Genomic DNA, 21,085 nt, shown 5'->3' on the forward strand with positions numbered 1-21,085 from the left:
CTGGCTCCAAAAAGAAGACAGATTGTATATGAGAAAATGACCCTACTTCTCACTTGATTAATTACCTCAGTAAACACTTTCCTAATGAGTTTATGGTCTCAATCGCTGGTTTCAAGTCTTCTTCAATACAGCACGATAATCATTTTGTAAATTATGGTCCCATTTAGAGTAAAATAGACGATAAAGCAGGGTATGCTTTGGAGTGTGGCTACGTTGTGATTGACAAGTCGCGACCACGCAACAACGTTGGTTAGGTAACGTAACTATGGTGTAACCCCAGATTCACAGAGTATAGGCATAGCCATCGTCCTTTAACGTGTTTTCATTTCATGAAAGTTAACCATAACATTTTGGTCACCTAAAAAAGTCTTGTTCAGCATTTGGTTGTACTAAAAGACACTAGGGAGTCGGATGTTCAGTTTTTCCGGTGAGTACATTTTGTTTTAATGGTTTTAAGCCTGTTTTTCGCTAGCAAAAATTAGCACTAGCATTATCACAGATAACCATAGACTGTAAATGCACTGTGCTAACCAAGCTAGCAGTTAGTGTTAGGCTAGCTCCACCCTCTCATCCAAATATGGTCACTTCTGTCTCCAAAAATCCAAGCTGGCGCCGGTTAAAATGCAAACCAATGGGTGACGTCACAGTGGCTACGTCTATTATTTTTTTACAGTCTATGAGTGAAACTAAACTTGGGACTGAAAGGGAGAAGATTAGCAACTGTGGAAGAAAACCATGAAGAATCGCAGCAGGCTCTGGACATGGTGACAAAAGATGATTACAGGAAATGTTTCCAGGACTGATAGAAGCGCTGGGACAAGGGTACCATATCTCAAGGAGAGTACTTTGAGGTACAGTACTACTGAAAGATTTATAATGACTGTTTATTAGCATTTCTAGCTCTGCGATTCTAAAATCACTTTTCCTGCCAATAGGTGGCACATGTTAGATTGAAACTGCATGTCGATGATATCGAATGGGCCTGGTTTTCGGGTGCCTTGCATCATGACACTGTGTGTCCTTGTTATTATGTGATCATGCAGAACATTCTAGGGGCCTTCCTCCACATAATTTGTATTTTTAGGATCTAAAATGATTCACTGCGATTGCTTGAATTTCTGTGATCCTCGTCCAAGAAGACTGTTTGATGTGGAGAGTGGGTTTTGTTGGAAATTCGCAAAAGGCTCAGAATGAATATTGCCGCCATATTTTGGAAGCAGCAACACTGCGTGGCAGTGCCAGCAGCCACCAACTGTCTCCTCTTTGAAAATGTCCTGGAAGAGACAGCCCATAGTGGCGTCTTTTTTCCCTAAAGAAGAACAGGAGCAAAGAGGGAATACTAGTCCATGTTATTTCCCTGCCTGAAAATATCAAACCTCCTCTGTGACTCATACCACACATGGTGAGCACACCCAGAGGCATGTGTGTGTAAGTGTGTGTCACTGATTTGTTCATCACTAGTGACTATTCCTGTTTGAAGATAATTCAACATGCTTCCACTACACCTGACTCGTTCTGCCTTGGCATCAAAATCAATTTTCCTTCACTCACCAGTGTAGATCCCACTCCAAGCTTCAGATCCTTTGCTGCCAGACTGCTCAGCTGTCCATCATGTGGCAGCCTTTAGCATCCCAGACAGTAATTGGATGGGTGCTGCACACAGACAGTCTCCTTCATTTACATTATGCTGTGAATATCTAAACAGACGATACGGGGAAGCTGCGCGATATGGTTCTATGTCTGCATTAACATATCTACCACTATAGGTGGAATTTTCAAAGAAAATGTTCATATAAATCAACCTCAATAGGAACACCTGCCTCTGCAGAAAGATGAATCATGGGAGGGGATGTGAAAGAAAGGAAAAAGAAGTGAAGAGAAAACAGAGCACTGGCTTCTCCTCTTTCTCCTGAAGTGGGAATAGGTGGAAACTCAATTCACAACCCGGTCTCTTCAATCTGCGTACAAATAACACAACTTTACACTTTCAAATTGTGTGCAATTTTGCATGCAGGTGATACACCAATCCTTCCCAAGGAAGTGACAGTATATATACTCAATATAATGTGACTTTCCTTTATTTTTATAAGGTGATTTTTGGCTTATTAGGAAGAGGCTGGTTAGTTGGATGGCTGGATTATTTGTTGGCAAAAAGTTGCAAAAGCAGCAGGAGAGCACTGTTTGAGACCACAACCAAACATCTTCAGCATAACGTCGGGCATTTTAACCAGAGATTTTTTTTAATACCTTATTTTTTATTGCTTTTCCATTACAGAAAGATCACATATACACAAAAACACAGGAAAAAGAACAAACCAAGAAACAGCAACAACAAAAAAGAGGGTGGAGAAATCTGGATTGCCCTGTAGCCAGAAGGCCATTCTGATATTTCCCAATTTCTAGTAAGTCCAGTGTTTGTAGAAAAGCTCTCATTTGGTCAATGTCAGCAGACAGAGGCTTGCTATACAAATTTTCATAATAATTCCTGAAGATAGTTTCAATCTCTTTGGGTTCATAAACTATCCACTTTGTGAGTGTACCTCTTATCTTATGAACTGTCCTGTCTGGCTGTTGTTTTTGCAGTCTTTTTGCTAGTAATCTAGTTGTTCTAGGCCCCACGTCATAGTTGGATTGTTTTAGAAATCATATTTTCTATCTCTGTGGTTAATAATTTGTCTATACTATCCCTAAGTTTTGGTAGTAATGTGGAGTCTCATGCATTCTTCTGTTGTTCAATTCCAAGCAGTTTTTCCTTTTCCTTCTTATAAGCTTCTTCTTTAGCTTTTTTGATAGATGCTGTCTTAGCAATAAGTTTCCCTCTCATGACTGGTTTAAGAGCATCCCACAAAATAGCAGGGTTAACCTCCCCACTATCATTTTCATATGTTGTAATCTCTTTCTTTGATCTCTTCAACAATAGATTTATTATTTAATAATCCAACATTTAACCTCCATAATGTTTTTTTCTCCTGCAGTTTTAATTTGACTTTTAGATAAACTGCACAGTGATCCGATACATCCGCCTCTTCAATTTCACACTCCCTTACTCTGTATAGGTCCTTTTTATTCATAAAAAATAGTAAATTCTGGCATAACTTTTATTAGGTGCTGAGTAATGTGTATAATCCCTTTTAGAGAGATGCATTTCTCTCCAAATGTCAACTATACCAAATTCTTTAAATGTCGTCTTGATCATTTTTGTAAGATGTTTGTTATTTTTCTTATTGTTTGTTGTGTCTAGTTTATTATTCATCACAATATTAAAATCACCCCCACAGATTAATATTCCCTCCATTTCCAAAATAATGTCATCTAGAGGAGTTTTAAAAAAAGTCCAGTTTTCCTTTCACAAAAATATATCTTCCTTCCTTATTACTGATTTCTTTGCTACATTTAAATTTCACTAAGTTAGGAATGAGTATGGTCACGCCTCTTCTACAACCATGGAGGAATGAACTATAGAATGTATTTGCATAGCCAAACCTCTTAAGCTTCTCATTTTCCTGTCTAGATAAATGAGTTTACTGTAAATATATAATCTGCACTTTGTCTTTCCTTAATTTGGTCATTATTTTCTGACGTTTAACAGGGTTAATCAAATCGTTCACATTCAATGACAGTATCTTATATTAATCTCTCTCATTTCTATTTATGGAGTCATGTTGCAATCCAAACCAGAACATAAGAGAATATATAAACTATGAAACATCAATTGAACATAGAACTTTGTGACTTCAAAAGAAAAGGATGTATTTTGCCATCCCTTGCGTTCCCTGTTGGTGGGAGGAGGGTACAGTGCCTCATTACTGTAGGGGCCCTCCCTAGTAGTGAGAAAATACCCACAAACTGGTTATTCCACTTACACTCAAAGTGTCCAACATTTAGTGCATATGTAAACCACTCCATCTATTGGTTTCATAAACGTATTCGATTAAGTCATAAATCCAACAAATTGTCATCTTCATCATTGCTATAACTACTAAGAGGCACATTCTTAAAATCTGTATTGTGTAAATAATAACAAGAGAATTATAAAGCTCAATTCAGGCTGGGAAATAGTATTCACATTTAATTGCCATAAGTAGCTTTACTCACTAAAAATGATACCTCTGTCTCAGTAGGTGCCTCATCCAAAACAAGATGTAATCCCAAGCTCTGTCATACAGAAATCGTGGTATAGTTCTATCGTGTTTATTATCTATCTAGACCACATTTATCTCTTTAATCCCTCCATTTTTAACACTGTGGGCTTCGTCTGAACTCCATGTGTCTCCCTCTTGCATGCTGGGGTTCGCTGTCTGTCGTGTTGGTATGTTTCCATGGCATCCACTCATTCGGTTGCTCCTCCACAGCCGTCACAGCGCTCACCCTCGTTGTCACCATCATCTTGATTCCGTGCTTATACAAATCCCAGGCTGCCTTGTCTGCACTCTCATAGATCCATAGTCCAGAGTCCTAGTGCACTGGTATCTTCATATAGGGCATCTGGTACTGGATCCCCTTCTCCTTTAGTACTGCTTTAATTGGCTTGTATGCCTGGCATGTTTCCATGATGTCAGTTGTGTAGCCATTGTCTCAAAGTTAAGTCACGTGCCATTGAGTTCAATGGTCTTCTGCCAAATTTTCTTAAGGATCAGTTCTTTAACATGAAACTGCTGAAAGTTGACTATTATTGATCTCGGAATTGAGGTCGCAACCGGCTTTGGGATCAATGCTCTGTGAGCCTGCTGGATTTGGAGGTCCACTCCATCAGGTAGTGTGAGATGACTTTAAACAACTCACTTACAAATTCAGTGACTGATCTCCCCTTTTTTTCTTCCAGTACTCCATAAATACAGAGATTATTTCTCCTAGAACAGCTTATAAAATCCATTATTTTGTCCTGCATATCCGTGTTCTGTTTCACTACTATCAGCAGCGTCTTTCATTTCAAGGCAGGCTGTTTCCAAGTCTGCTATCTGGGTTTGAGCCTCCGCAATGCTTGCGTTTTTACTCTACAGCTCTCGCAAAACTTTGTCTTTAAACTCAGTGTGGTCTTCTTTCATAGTTGACATCATTTTTAAAATAAGATCCCTCCTCATATCTTGTTTTTATCTATTAGCTCTTTAGAGAATAATGTCAGACCCTCTAGCGTAAGCATTTCCTGCTGTTGTTTCTTCGTTGTCGTCAATTTCTTTTTGTTCAGAGACGTCGGCCATATCCGTTTTATACATTTTCTTTCTTTGTGAGTTCCTTCCTTTCATACTTAAGTTGAGCTGATTTTAATGCTAGTTTTATATTGATAGGAGGTACTTTTGAAAACCAACTCTGAGGAGCTCACCTCTACACGTCCATCTTGCAGCACCAACAGAAGTCTCTTAACTAGAGATTTTTAGTGTCATGTTGGGACATTTTTACCGCATTTTATGGTTTTAACTCAAACCATGATCATTCCCTAACCCTAACCAAGTGGTTTTTGTGCCTAAACCTCACCAACAGAGTTAAATGACACATGAAAAGATTAAAAATGCGGCGTTAAATTGGCCTATCAACTGCATGCAATTTCAAAGTGTAAAGGGACATGGGTCACAAATTAGCCTTGGCTAGAAATCCTATATGCAACACATCTGTATCATGTTATTGTAATCTGTTATGTTTTTTTTCCGCATTGTCCTTGTCCCCAAATAAACTAATAAAATGAAATAAAAAGTTATTTTTGGACGCAGACTGTGAGACCAGGTTGCCAATTCAGCAGCTCACATTAAATTAGAAAAATTGTACAGAAAGTGAAGTAACTATAAATCAGCTTTGGTCATTGGCACAGAAGCTCCTCTCAAGCTGTCAGGTGGTGCATAGGTCCAAAAGAACTTTGTTGGCATTTTCATTGGAGATGTGGTTGAGTCAAATGAAGCAACAGGAAGCCCACGCTTTACATGCATCAAATGTTGTTGCTGAGGGTGAATTCATCAATTTATTTCATACATCTGTTGTTTATGCTTCATATGAGAGCCAGTGCTGGAGCGAGGCATCAATTTACATGCCTACTAAATTCCATTTATAGCACGTTACAATATTGCCCCTGATACCAAAATACTTCCTGTCTCTGTTTAACGTATTGTTCAAACACACCCTTTTGACAATAACACGGATGCTTCCAGTGTAAGATATCATTATTTATTGCCCACAAAGCAGTCACTTCATTATTTTCGCATTAGTTATGAAGCTAACAAAGATTTTAGGACCGTTAAAATCACTCCATCATGAAATATTTACCATCGCCTAATTATTTGAAGCTTGGCAGTCATTTTCAAAAGCACCTCAGTGGACGAGCCAATTTCCAAATGAAAAAAAAAAAAAAAATCCTGTGAAGTTAGCCATGGCCCCTATTAATATTCCTCTATGAAAATGCCAGATTATCTTCCCACACATTTAACGGCCAGGCCTTTCTGCAATTCACTGACTGACTCACAGCCCAAAAGGAAGTGTCTTTATTGATGGCTAAACGTCTTTTGAATCTCTGGACCCTGTGCATGGAGGAATGTGGTGGAAACAAATGAACAATCATTTGAGGCTGTATTGATATATTATCTGATTTAACTGTAAAGAAAGTTCAATCTCATCTAAAAATTGTTCTTTTGAAGCGATAGGCTCTTTTGCAGAGCATTGTATCCGCTCAAAGCTGCAGGAGGAGAAGTGCTATCGCTCCACTCCACTAATGTACTTTTTGGCTTTTGTTGTTTCTGACACGTGAGTGACAGGCAGATAGTTGAGCTGGTGCTCTAAAATGTCAAAAATAAATCCAATGACTCAAAAAATAGAAAAAATGACAAGAAATGTTGAGTTTGACTCAAATTGTTGGTTTTCAAGAGAAGTATTACACTTGTCAGAGTCAATGCCAACACTGTGATATATTAACTTAGCCTTGGGCCCTCAATAAATGTATGCATTTGAATTAACATTTATGTCATATATCATACAACTGTTATCAAAGTGCAGTTGAGATCGGAATAAGAGCACACTTTGACTTTTATCTTTAATTCTAGCTTCCTTCTTTAGAGACATTTAATTTTCTCCAAGCTTTTAACATTTGATTGGAATGGGAGTAACAACCACGAAGGCTTCTTGGAAAAAATACGAAAAAATAGAGCAACATAGAACATCTACTTTTACGTCCACTATTTTGGTATGGATGATTTAATGAAAATTTAAAGGGGGCATTTAATGCATATTTGCATGATTATTTAACTCATACTGACCCTTTATGCAGCCTCCCTCCCATGGAGCCCAATCTGCTCTGATTGGCCAGCTCTTGGAAGTGGCCTCTCGGGACACTTCCGCCGGTTCCAGAGGCTACGTTAAAAAACCATGCAATAAACTTTTTCTCGTTCTTTACTCAAATTGCCAACTTCTCAAATACATCCTTACATGTTTGAGCTGAAATCCAATTCAAAATATGAGAGCGGACAACACAAACAACACATGGAAAAACCTTAGCAACAACCTTAGCAACAAAGGCAACAGATGGGACAGCCGTTTATGGGCATGCGCAATGAGCTAACGAGCTGATGTCAAAACAGTACATAAAAAACCCTCTAATCCCTTTAATGTCCATGTACTGTAAGTATTTATGTCCTGGTTGCTGCTCGGATTCTTCAAGAATTCTGGACCTTGAGTTGAGATTATTTGGTCAAGAATATATATATTTGGACAAAGAAGTTCAACAAAACAGTATATTTAGTCTTAAAATTACATTACTAGGAAGTAGAGCATCACAGTCCTGCCTTCCTCCCCATCACCGGGATTAGTTTGTGCCCTCAATGAGCTGTCTACCCTGAGATAGCATCGTGCCTGAGGCTGAAGAAACTGGCATTCAGAAGGCTACTGCAGGCATCAAAGAAGCAGATGGCAAGCACAGGCAATCTCCAGAAGAGGGACCAAGTGTGCACACATCCAGGCAAATTATTCAAGTGCAAGACAAAAAAATTTGTTGCAGGATACAAAGGAATGAGGTCTGTACGCTGTTTAGCTCCCATCAAATAATTTTATTCTCTTTTTTGAGGCAATGTTTCGATCTGTAAGATCTTCCTCAGGCAAATGTAAAAGAGAAACAGGCCTTTCTTGTTGAGGCAGCAATCAAATCAAATCATTATCACCTGCTGATCAGCAAGCAGCAGGGAAAACAAACAACAAGATGGCGGTCACAAGAATGTATGTAATGGGAGTACTCCAGAAAATGGAAAGAAAGAAATTCACAATTTTTTGAAAAAACAATACAATGCTGATATGACAGCATTTGAAAACATATGGTGGTCATTTGACAAGTGTCTAATTATCATTTACAGTCAGATGCCATAGAGGCTTAAACACACACATGAACAGGCAGGAAAAATAGCCTACAATCACAAAACTCACATCTTCAATCAGGGTGGTATTCCAGAAAGTGGGTTTAACAAACCCTGAATCTAACCCTGAACTTGAATTGATGAACCCTGAGTTTTCGGTTACAGAACAGCTGATCTGAGTTAGTTCAATCAACTACCAATTAGTTTAATTAACTATGTTCATGAAAGCATGATGACAATAAAAAGCCATCATCAATGGAGCTCTGATACTACGATTCACCATGGAAACAGGTAAATAGGAGGCAGAGCCTCCATTTTAATCCAGTGGACACAGAGATATTAATGCATGAGTATGCAGACGGTATACATTTATATTTAAAAAAATAGAGCCTGAGTCAGAGCAGGGAAAAGTGTCAATAAAGTTTTATTCAGGATGTCCATTAATTAATAATTTACCAGACCTACATTTCCTAAATGGATGATAAGTGGAATCTGACTGTATCAGGCTGTAGCCTACATCACATTTTAAACATATTTGTTCTGCTTTAATCTGACGGGAGCAAAACATAGGAGGCAGCAGCAGAAGATGAAAAATATAGTTAAAGATTTAAGAAATATATAGATCAGAAACAGAGAGACATGACTGTAAGCTCACAATCTGATCCAGTAATAATGTGTTTGGTGATTTGCACTTGAAAAGGCGTCAAGATTAAAACACAGTAGATGTTAAAATGTTTAGACATCTATTTGTATCTTAGCTCAACAGCATTCAGTGATGCTGCTCAATCCTGCTCACACAGAAATATTAACATATATGTACCTCCAACATTATAGGAATTATGTTCCATCAGTGTGACCAATCACATCATGAGTGATAGAAATAATTATTCATTGGTCTTACCTGTTTGAAGCTTCATACTGATTGTTTAAATTTAAACTGAGATTACACATTATGTGCAATAAATATTTCAGTGCAAGAGCTGCTCTAACAAACTGACAGCTGTCTTGTGTGCACAGAGTCAGTGTTATAAAAGAAGGACATGCAGATGTTTTATTCTGAGCTGAGGGTGAATTCATGCTGTGTAATATTTAAATTTGAGGGCAAAAACCGCTATTCAAAGAAATGACTGATGTGCATAAAAGCGGTAACTTTAGAAAGTCCTTGAGTTACAAACTAATATTCAACCAGGATTTAGATTCGCCTCGATATGCGCTTTGATACGGACTGAATGAATAAGGAAACAACGTATCTGGCTCTGTAAGAGTTTTAGTAAGCTCTCTTTCTGGAACTGAAAACCCAGAGTTTCCCTCATCTCAGGGTTAACAAACTCAGAGTTTTTACTAAACCTACTTTATGGAATACCACCCAGGTCTCCATACACACATCCTAGAGCAAAGGTCTATGTGGGAGAGAAAAATACACATATGTATATGTGTATATATATATATATATTTATATATATATATATATGTGTGTGTGTGTGTGTGTGTGTGTGTGTGTGCGTGTGTGTGTGTATGTATATATATATACATATATATATACACATACACACATCATATCAATGATAGACCTATCACAAAAAATTTCATTAGGAGGGGGGCATCTATATCACACCCCAACAAGTAAAACAACAATCTAATAGGGAAAAAAAATAGAGAGATATAGAAAAATATATATAGACACAATGTATGGTTGTAGTACAACAGCATTGTAAAAGCATAAAACAACCATACAACAATAGTTTTAAAATATCTAATGATTGGTAAAGGGCCAGAAGGCAAAATACAATATAAATCTCAAAGGGGAAAAAAATCCCAAAAAAATAGCCTATATATCTTACTCATCATTTAATGTTAATACACCTGGTAGTCATCCCAATCAATCCCAGAAAAGGTTTCAAATTAAAATACATATTAAGACCTTTCAGTGACAGAGTGCCAAGTGTATAGATGTAAAAAGCCTCTCTCCTAAGAAGAATGTTATTAATGTCACCCCCTTGTCTAGGTGCAGAAACATGTTCAATACCAATATATCTCAAAGTGGACAGATTGTCTTTAAATGCATTGAAGTGGACCGCAACTGGATTTTTTTGATCATTAGAGTTATGCTTCTTCTGTGTTCAGCAATGCAAGTTTTTAGGCAGTACTGAGTCTCACATGGGCATTTGATCATATAAATAACATTTTTGGTATTGCATGTGATGACATCTTTTACTTTAAGCTGTTTACCAGAAGGTGACTAAAAAAATGGCACTTAGAGTTAAGGTTACATTGGGTGCACCTATAAGTCAAGTACTATGGCAACAATTTATACAAATTTATTTGTGGGTCATTATGAACATAAATGTGTATTCGACTCTGCTGTTAATCCCTACAAAGCCCTTTCCTGCTCTGGCTGGGCACAGAACATGAACTCATCAATTTTCATCAATTTCTTGATGAAAATACAACCATCTTCATATCACTGCAAGTTATAACTGTTCTAAGATTAATTTTCTTCTTTCTTGCTTGATTTTTGAAGATTGTCATGGACTTAAAAAATTATCTCTATAGAAAACCCACAGACAAAAACACTATCTTGCATGGTGAAAGCTTTCATCCTACTCCTCTAAAAAGGAGTCTGCCTATTAGTCAATTTAACAGGTTAGGGTGTATTTGCTGTTCTGACCAAGATTACAGTCTACAAAGTTCTGCTCTGACTCAGAGGTTCAGAGAAAGAGGCTATGCAGAGAGTTGGATTCAAATTGCTGCTGACAAATTTAAAAATGTTGATCAGAATAAATGTCTCAATATCAAGCGCCAACCAGTAGATGATAGGTTTTTTGTGTATTTTACAGTTTTCTCCATTGGGAAAACAATTTGAAAAAATTGTGAAAACATTTCTTAAGAAATCCTTCAACACGCTCCACGTTTTGTTTTTTGTTTTTTTTCAGTCACTCCCATTCTGGTAAACAGCTCAAAGAAAAAGATGTCATTACATGCAATACCAAAAGCATTATTTATATGATCAAATGCCCATGTGGACTTGCCTACATTGGAAAGACTCAGCGTTGTCTAAAAACTTGCATTGCTGAACACAGAAGAAGCATAAGACAACATGTTAAAAAAAAATCCAGTTGCGGTCCACTTCATTGCATTTAAAGACAATCTGCCCACTTTGAGATATATTGGTATTGAACATGTTTCTGCACCTAGACAAGGGGGTGACATTAATAACATTCTTCTTAGGAGAGAGGCTTTTTACATCTATACACTCGGCACTCTGTCACCGAAAGGTCTTAATGTGTATTTTGATTTGAAACCTTTTTGTGACTGATTGGGACTGATGACTACCAGGTGTATTAACTATAAACGACGAGTCAGATATATAGGCTATGCATTTTTGCAATGACTGTAGATTTGGTGCTTTTTTTGTATATTTTTTCGCCTTGAGATTTATATTGTATTTTGCCTTCTGGCCCTACAAACTTACATTTTTTCTATATACAATATATTTTTTGTAAATATCTCTATTTTTTCTATATACTTTTTTCTCTATTAGATTGTTGTTTTACTTGATGGGGTGTGATATAGATGCCCCCCTCCCAATGAAATTTGTTGAGGCAGGTCTATCATTGATATATTGTGTGTATTTATATTTTTTTTCTCTCTCACACAGACCATTGCCAGGTGATGTGTGTACAGAGACGTGATTGAAGATGGGAGTTTTGTGATTGTAGGTTATTTTGCCTGCTTTTTCACATTTGTAGTTAAGCCTCTGTGACATCTGATAATTAGATACTTATCTTTCTTTCTTTTTTTTTACCAAATGACCACCACATGTTTTCAAATGCTGTCATATCAACATTGTATTAAAAACAAAACAAAACAAAAAAAACAAGGGGAATTTCTAGTGTTTCTATTTTCTAGATTACTCCCATTTTATATATTCTTGTGACCGCCATCTTGTGGTGTTTGTTTTCCGTACTGCTTGCTTATCAGCAGGCGATAATCAATTGATTTGTTTGCTGCCTCTACAAGAAAGGCCTGTTTCTCTTTAGATTTGCCTGAGGAAGCACAGACAATCTGCCATAAAAAGCAATACTGATGCTCACCCATATTTTTGAGCTTGTCTGTATGTTTAGCTTTAATGCTCATTTATTTCTTGCTGGTTTCGCCATTTGGTTGTTGTTGCAATTACTTTCCTGTAAACCCCCACATTTACCATTTCATATGTCAGTGAATAGTCACCATCTTATCTGATCATCTGCTCTTACATTCAAGTGACTCTTGTAACCAGAGAGACAAAGGGTGAGCTAAAAAATGGGTAATACAAGGCTCTAAGACGTGTTTAAAAGGACACATGGGTTTCAGATTACTGATTAAACTCGTGACCTTTTAGTTTGGTGGAAAGGACTCCCTTACTACTTGGCACTCATGACTCTTTGATCTATCTTAAGTAGCTGTATAAGAGTATTTCAAATTGTTTCACATAAATCATCAATGCAAAGGCAAGCAACAATTTTAATTTCCAAATCTAAAATTTAAACTTGAACTTAATTCAGTGATGAGTATTTTTAGCAGCTTTCTATGCTTGTGAGTGTGTTTGATCCTGCTAAAAGCCCAAAACAGACACAGGCAGATAGCTCAACTGTGGCCATATACTGTAATATCAAATTTTGTATTTTTCAGACACTTTCTCTGGATGGCAATGTTGAGTTGATCGATTGTTCCGACACTTTGATCCAGAATGAAAAATCTCAATAACTACTAGATGAATTGCAATGAAATTTAGTAAAGATATTCATGGTTCCCACATGATGGATCCTACTGACTTTGGTGATCCCATAACCTTTCCTCTTGCACCACTACAAGGATGACATTTGTGGTTTTGAGTGATGTTTCTGCAGTATTTGCGGTGTTTCTGGAGGTATTGTACTTTGGTGACCCCTTAACTTTTCATCAAGTGTCATCATCAGGTCAAGTTTTTCATGGGAGCAATACTTTAGTTTATGACTAAGTATCTAAACAAATAATGATGTCAGCCAAAGCTGTCCTTTGTGTTCAGTGCTAATTGGCATATTTTGTCATGCTAACACGCTAAATCATGATGGTGAACATGGTAAACAGGGTTTCCACTAGTGTATTGCAAGCTTGGTGGGGAATTTTTATTGTATGTTGTATTAATGTATTTTTAAGATGTAGCATAAGTAGCATAGCTCCTTTAAGGAATAGCCCAGTGCGTAGGTTGTGTAGAGTGAGTGTGCCATCTCGAGAGAGAGAGAAACCCAACAACTTTTCTGGCAGAAACCCTGGTAAACATTATACCTGCTTAACATGGGCATGTTATCATCAACCTTTTTTGATGCTTCATTAAAGGCAATGAATCAAAGTGGCTTGACAAGACAAAAGGCTTGACAAGACAAAAGGAATGTACAGCCCTATCATACACATACACTCTGTCACCAAAAGGTCTTAATGTGTACACACCTTAAATGCTGATTGGACAATAAGTCGGGCAGTGACCTAAAAATAATATAAAAATCCAGTGGTAATCGCCCAAAGTTGCACGCAGACTGGAACACTTTTGTCTCTCCTCTTCCACCAAAGAGTCTCCCAAGAACCTCTGAGGCCTTGTTCCCGTGACGACAGGATTTGGCAGTCAGCTCTTTTGCCACACTTGTGATACAACGCTGGGGGCCGTTTGCCAGCCAATCGTAGCTCGGTTCCACGTTGTTACATACTTTGTGATGTCTCGCTCCACAGCTCCGAAAGGGGATGAAGGTCTCCCTGGCAACTGGACAGATGCTGTGCAGGAGACATTACTGTTCTGTTCTTCAGACCCATGCGCCACACATACACACACATATATCCTACTATTTGTGATGTTCACCATTCACCTCCGCCCTGGGGAGAACCAGTGGACCAAGGAGGCTTCTGTGTTTCATGCACTGTTAGGTTGGCGAGGGGCTCTTTATGGCTGACTCCTGCCAGTCCTGCCCAGAGTCCATGAGTGGATAACCCTGCTGGCCCATGGAGATCTCATAGCTTCCCATGGGATTGTTATGGAAAATGATGTCCAACTGATGCATTATCACAGAAGGGAGCTGGCTTGTCGGTCTCAATGCAGATTGAATATAAGTGAGGTTTGGGAGGGGGAAAAAAAGGGGTAGTAATGCTAATTTTCTGCAGCACTCTTTTTGAGTATTTGACATACCTCTGTGGGACCCAAGTTGATGGAGCAGAAAAACAAACAAGCAATGACATTTTTTGCATTCAGAACGTTTGTGTGGCACCATGCTGACAGCTTGCCTTGTAGCCCCAGAGAGCTGAAAGGGGTTTTTGGAAATGAACAGGTCCAGATTGAGATTTCCATTATCTCATGCCTGATCACCTCTCAAATTGCAATATTTCGCCAAGACAAATCTGTTCCTTCATGCTTTGCGAGTTTTAGGTTGGATTGTTTCATTTTGTGCCTATCTGAAAAAGTCATTTTATAGGTTGTTTTAGTAAATCGTGTTATTCAGAAATGAGCCATTACTTACACTAATTTGACACAAAGCTCATTCTGACCAAAGGCCCCATATTTCCCAGCTGCGCTGAAGCAAGTCATATTTACATGATAAAGACTTATTCATCTACCAGATCTACTTATATCTACAGTCCCCTTCAAGCTTTTTATCAGTTAAAATGTAATATTGTCCCCCCCGCGCCCCTACCCACCCCCTCTATGCAATGTTCCTCAGATCCAAGACACTACTGGCAGGACACGATCATCTCATTATGCCAGACACTGAATTTTTAATGGGTCATTACATTCGGCCATTTTCCGGCAACGGTTCTGTCAGTGCAAACAGGTGGAATAGGATTCTGTCAGGTCACCGTCTGCACAGGCAAAATATCTCCACTGATCCCCCATCTATATCCTGTCTGCGAAATGAAAAAAGCGTCAGGGAATAAAAGCTCAGTGCTGCCATATCAGAGCCAGATCTTGACCCCTAATGTCCTTGCGGAGTGGCTGGGAGACGGACGGTACCTTTCAAAAGCCATCAATTTATTTCAGGGTGAGGCTAAAGCTAATTTCAACAGCCCTCAAAGGATTTGCTGATATAATAGATTAGGTAGAGCAGCATTATAACCTCTCCGTGCTCCTATATGCCATTAGACTTGTTTGTATTGCATTACTGATTCAATCTTATTTAAATGTGCTCTGGTAATTAGGCCCTACAGTAATTACAGGGAATGATTGTATTAATGCAAACTTGAAAAGTGAGAATTGATAAATGCAGGGTTATTAATTGACTTCCAAATTCACCTCATGTTTATTCATGTTTTTTCATGGTGGTTCACTGTACATCACAGAGACAAGCACCAGTGTTCCAGACCGAGCGCCAAGAGCAAGAGACCATTAAGTCTTAAGAGACTTGCATTTGATGTTGGTAAAGAAAGAGAGAGAGAGAGATAGAGATAGAGAGAGCAAGAGAGTGAGAAGGGGTAGGAGAAAGAGTGCAGAGTCCGATCAATATTCAAACTGCAAAATGAATTTGACTGGAGCGAGAACTTTTCATCAAATGGGAAAAGAAATTGGATATGAAAGATGACCTGCCATAAAATCCGATATCCCACAATGCCATCTGTCAGACAGCGGCCGGGGAATAATGACAACGGCTAATGAAAGTTGAGCCCTGGTTCGGTGGTGGTTTAAATCAGCTCCTCGCTGCGGCCGCCTCGCTGTGCTGACTCAGTGCCCTGTCCTCTGTCTAACCCAGCTGGATGCCACCAAACAAAAGAGCTGGAAACCCATGACACCCTCCCAAACTGTTTCAAACACGAACAAATGAGGGATCAGGAACTTTGTGATATTACTCAGGTCCGGGAACAGTGGTATGCACTCGCCTCCGACTTAGCGGCAGGTCAAAGGTTCAGCACTTGTGGCAGTGGGGGACATGACAAACTCTTCAGCAGTGCAGAGGCTTCCTGTCATGGAAATGTCAACTTAGGCCTTCCAGATGAAGGACAGCCTCAGTACTCACTTTGCCACCCTGCTGCCCAAAAAGGGTAAAATACTTGATGTACCAGGTGAAATATGATGTCAGATCCAACCTTTTTTTTTTTTCCAAGTGGACAGTATTTCATCTGAGCCTCTAATGCAGTGGAACACATTAATGTTTGAGTTGGGCAATTTTGTTTTGCAATTTGTGTTTCTCAAAATTAAAGGATAAAGTTGGTAATATTCTATATTTAATATCTTATTGTCAACTAATTCCATGAATAGCCGACAATAAATTGATCCAAAATGACAAAATATGTATAGGCAAAGCCTCATGTAGCTTGTTCCTTCCCGCCTACAAAAAAAACTATTAAAAAAAACTATTACTTACACTTGCTTCCTACTTACTTGTTTATATTTTTAGAATTTTAGTGATTCATAACTCATCGGATCTTGTGCAACCTTGAGCAATTTGTGTTTTACTTTAATTTAAGATCCAAATTTTCCATAAACCTTATTGTTTTTTATTCCTATTTCAAAGAGGATGTTGCTTCTCTTTAATTTTAGAACAATTGCATTCTTTAAACATCCATCCAATCATCCATCCATTTTCTTTACCGCTTATCCTCAAGAGGGTCGTGGGGGAGCTGGAGCCTTACCTGACATTGGGCGAGTGGTGGGGTACACCATGGACAGGTGACCAGTCAATCGCAGGGTTAACATATAGTATAGAGACAGACAACCATTTACACTCACATTCACACCTATGGGCAATTTATAGTCTCTAATTAATCTAACCTGCATGTTTTTGGTCTGTGAGAGGAAGCCAAAGTACCCGGAGAGAACCCACGCAGGCACAGGGAGAACATCAAAACTCCACACAGAAGGGCCCCAGCCGGCAGGTGGGTTTGAACCCAGAACCCTCTTGCTGTGAGGCCACAGTGCCGTGCCACCCATTATTTAAACAAGAAGAAGAAGTCAAATGCATGAATAAAAATAATTTTTAAAAAAATAATAAAAGTTAAGCTGTAATGGAAATATTTGTCAAGTAACAGTGTCTGTTTTATATTTTTTCCTGTGAAACATGGCCTGTTAGCAAAATGCAAAAGAAGTGAAGAAGCTTGTAAAGGTTGTCTCTCTCTGCTGTCTTGTTTGCATATGAAAATTACATGGCTGCATCAAAATAAATTGTTGTTTTAAACGCTAAATGTATAAGCTTGAAATAGCAAAATTCTGAGATTGAAGCTGGAAGACAGAAATAAATTCCAAAGTGAACTTACCCCTGTCATGTTTTTAAATTGGATCTTCTTTTCTCTTATCAAAATTATTTGCCCTAAAAATCAAACTGATCAGTCATTTATTACAGACACACATTTGTTTATTGAGCAGAGCATTCCACTGCTATATATTATATTATACAAATAAATTAATAAAATGTAATTCCATAAATAAAAAGTTTACCAAACCATCTATTTAAATGTTAAAAGTTTTAATGCCTTTGCCAACAGTGGGCGTTGATTATATCACAGCAGAAGAGTTATTAGACCTGACTGTATCTCCATCATTTGGTCCAACCTTCAAAGCTGACATTTCACAGCACAAAACAATGCACAGCATATGATTAATGTACAGTTTCTTAGTGATTTAAAGTAAGAGGTGCTTCTGTAAGACAACATGAAATTCGAAAGGTCAAGCTGTCAGATTTGTTATATTTCTAATGGTTCTATTAGCAGAACACCATGAGATGTAAGTAGCAACACCAACCTCCCATTTTTGAAATGATCTGTCAATAAATATATGTTTTCATTAGAGAAGCGTTTGCCTTAATCTGGTATATTTTCAGCATAGTGGATATGGGAAACTCAGCGCCTCTGGGCCTTAATCTGTTATGTATGTATGTCTTTTCAAAGCAGCATATGTAAAGTTAATGGCCTCTTAAATAAACTGTCAATCGTGCTACTGACAAGCATGTTTTTTTTACCCACCCGAGTGCACAAATCTTCCATGTTTTTTCCCAGCCATGAAAGATATTACCCAACACAGGAAAAGCTTCTCTCTCTTCCTTTCTCGTCCTCTCCCCACTCACCTCTACTTCATCCTCTGTCAAACAGCAGATTTAATAATTGATCCTATTTGATCCTGTCAATTTCTATTCCAATCTACACATACGACCCCCCTAGTCGGAAGAAGGAGGGGCAGTTGAAATCTCGGGAAGCAATGAAACCATATTGTGATAGATTTTGAGGGTGCAAGGTGACTAATGTCAGGAAAAGGGGTCTTTTATCTTATGGTCTCATTCAAATATATACTCTGCTGTTGGGCTGTCAGCCTAAATCATGGCTTGCTGTTTTCTCTGGGCCAAAATGGGAATTAGCAATATTGAATCTGCAGCCGAGTATTGAGCAGCTCATAGTGTTTCTTGTCTGACCTGACGGCAACATTGGAACAGCAATTAAAGCTGGCACAAAAAAAGTACAGAAAGGGGAAAAACTGAGCGAATTGGTTTCAGCCTCTCCATTAGGGGTATGAGGAGTGTACGGAGGATTTATGGCAGGAAAGTGTACGAATTTCTCTGACGCCAAATAAACTTTGGTGACATAACACTACTCTGTTGCTGAATTCCAAAGGGAGGAATACCTCCAGCACTCCGCTCAGTGCCCTGACTTACTATTTATTCCGTCAGGGCCAATGAATGTCCCGAGTACAGCTAGGGGGTGGCTGGAGGGCAGCTGGATGCTTGGTCTTTGTCTCAGCCTCATCAGGTGGAGACATTTAGACCAGCCAGACCCACCTTTTTTTATTTTACCTGCCACTATCTAAAAGCAGTTTCCTTGTTAAATATTCATGCTGCCCTTCTCTTTCAGGCAGGCTAAGATTTTTTCAAAGTGCATAAGTGCTGTATTGGTGTTTCGATGGTGGGGCGTAAATGGAGCGTGAGGACTTTGGCAGATGTGCAGCCCAGGATTTAGCTGATAACAACCATGTCCGTTACATGCGAGAAGAACACCGGGGCGCGCATCTGATAACAGCAATGAGACATCTACTTTTGTTTGTGTGGAGGAGAGCCTAAGAGACAGAGGGGGAGGAAAATGAGGAGGTGTGAGAGACTCTGAGGGGCCAGCCCTCGATATAAGAGTTTTTGTGTCCTTGCACTAACCCACCCGGCAGCTCCTTACTTGAAAGCCAGAACTTGCATGTCCTTGAGAATAACCTGCTTGTAATGAGTGCTATGTAATCTTCCATAGGACTTACTTTTAATTGACAAAAGAACCATCAAAGGCAACTTCATAGCTGGGACTAAGCGTAAATCATGTTTTAATTAAGGAGGATATAAGGATTCCTTTCTTCCCTCAGCGAGAAAGACTTTCCCAAAGGACTGCCTTCAAATTCCACAGTAACGTTACTCCAAATAGCTTAACTAGATGCTAATTGGAGGCTGTGCTAGCCAAGAGGAGGCTACATTCTTTTTTAATCAATCTTTTAGGCAAAAGGGCTATGGTTGTGCTTTTTTCTTTTAAAGGAGCCAAGTCGACTGCCCCAAAACAGTACTTCTTTTTAGGCAATGGATTTTACAAACGCAACAGAACAAGAAAGGTATATAGTGTCAGCAAATTGTTTGTGGCTTTACCCTTTGATTTTTCTTTCAGAACTTTCATTTGAATAACAAAAATGAATTAAGTTTGCTGTGCAATGCAAATGGAATGCGAGGCATATGAAAATGAATAACCATGAAAAGCTGTTGACATTGCAGCATGTTGGGTCATCTAACTACACATTTCTCAGGATAAAGACAGAGTGCTCAAGAAAGCAATCTAGGCCTGTCAATGACATAATGAACATTGATCAGAAACCCTCCCGATGTCCTAAGACAAAAACAAAATCCTTTTGTTTTGTCTGACAGAATGAGAACTTAAAACAACTTAAAAGTTCTTATTGATTTTTGTTGAGCTATCACAGCTCACAGTCAGAAGTATGATTCAGAGATAACCTTGAGATACGAATGAACCCAGCAAATCACCGCCCACAGAAGCCATTATCAGTCTACGAGTCATTAACATGTCATTTATGTATATTGGGGTGTGGGAGGGGGACAATAGGCCATCAGAGGGCCAGGTGGAGGAATTAAACTCACAAATCACTTAGGATCTGCTATTTCTACTGGCAACATGTTAGCAATAAACACAAACTCATTATTGCGGCGCACTCCTTGGCTTATAAATGTCTCCAATGCTGAGACAGGTAATAGTGATGAGTAAAGCCTTACATCACTGTTTGGTCTGATAGGCCAGAAGGGAGCCCACCCAGCATCTGTGTGTATTCCACCGAAATGGCTGAAATGGCAGCTGCAATGGCCTGCAAGTTATTTGATTAGGGCTCCCTGTGGACCAATCGTGCTGCTACAGAGAGAAAGAAAGACACAAAGAGGGAGGACTGTGCTGTTGATGTGCAGGAGCTACCAATAAGAAATGGTCTCGTGACAGTGGATAGTAAATTGTCAGATGATGCATCAAGGCCACCTTTCTGTGCAGTGCACTATTCTAAAGGGGTAAAAAATTAATATATTTTTTCCTTTGTAGTTGCAAATGCAATGTGTCAGATCAGTTGGCAAACAATCTCATTTAGGCGGGCCTTTACCCTTGAAAGCTGGCATCACATGCAAAGGCAAGTTTTATGATTCAAGGCCGGACAGTGGAAGAAAACAGTGAGTCACTGTTCATTTACATCTGAAGCAGTATGCCCTCTGGTGATCTCTGGGCAAATGATTTGTTGACGTTTCTAATTCTTGACTCTTACA

General features: G+C 38.8%; 1 long non-coding RNA gene across 2 annotated transcripts in view; it reads left to right on the top strand.

Annotated features, from left to right (window-relative positions):
• The first annotated feature begins 389 nt into the window (after window positions 1-389).
• Window positions 390-21,085, top strand: part of LOC121890652 — a 35,377-nt gene continuing 14,681 nt past the window's right edge. For both annotated transcript variants that reach the window (XR_006093870.1, XR_006093871.1), the window contains exons 1-2: window positions 390-427; window positions 674-851. This is a non-coding gene — a long non-coding RNA (uncharacterized LOC121890652). The remainder of the gene's footprint in view (window positions 428-673; window positions 852-21,085) is intronic.

This window comes from Thunnus maccoyii, chromosome 23 (assembly GCF_910596095.1).
Source record: "Thunnus maccoyii chromosome 23, fThuMac1.1, whole genome shotgun sequence".
In the NCBI taxonomy this organism is placed as follows: domain Eukaryota; kingdom Metazoa; phylum Chordata; class Actinopteri; order Scombriformes; family Scombridae; genus Thunnus; species Thunnus maccoyii.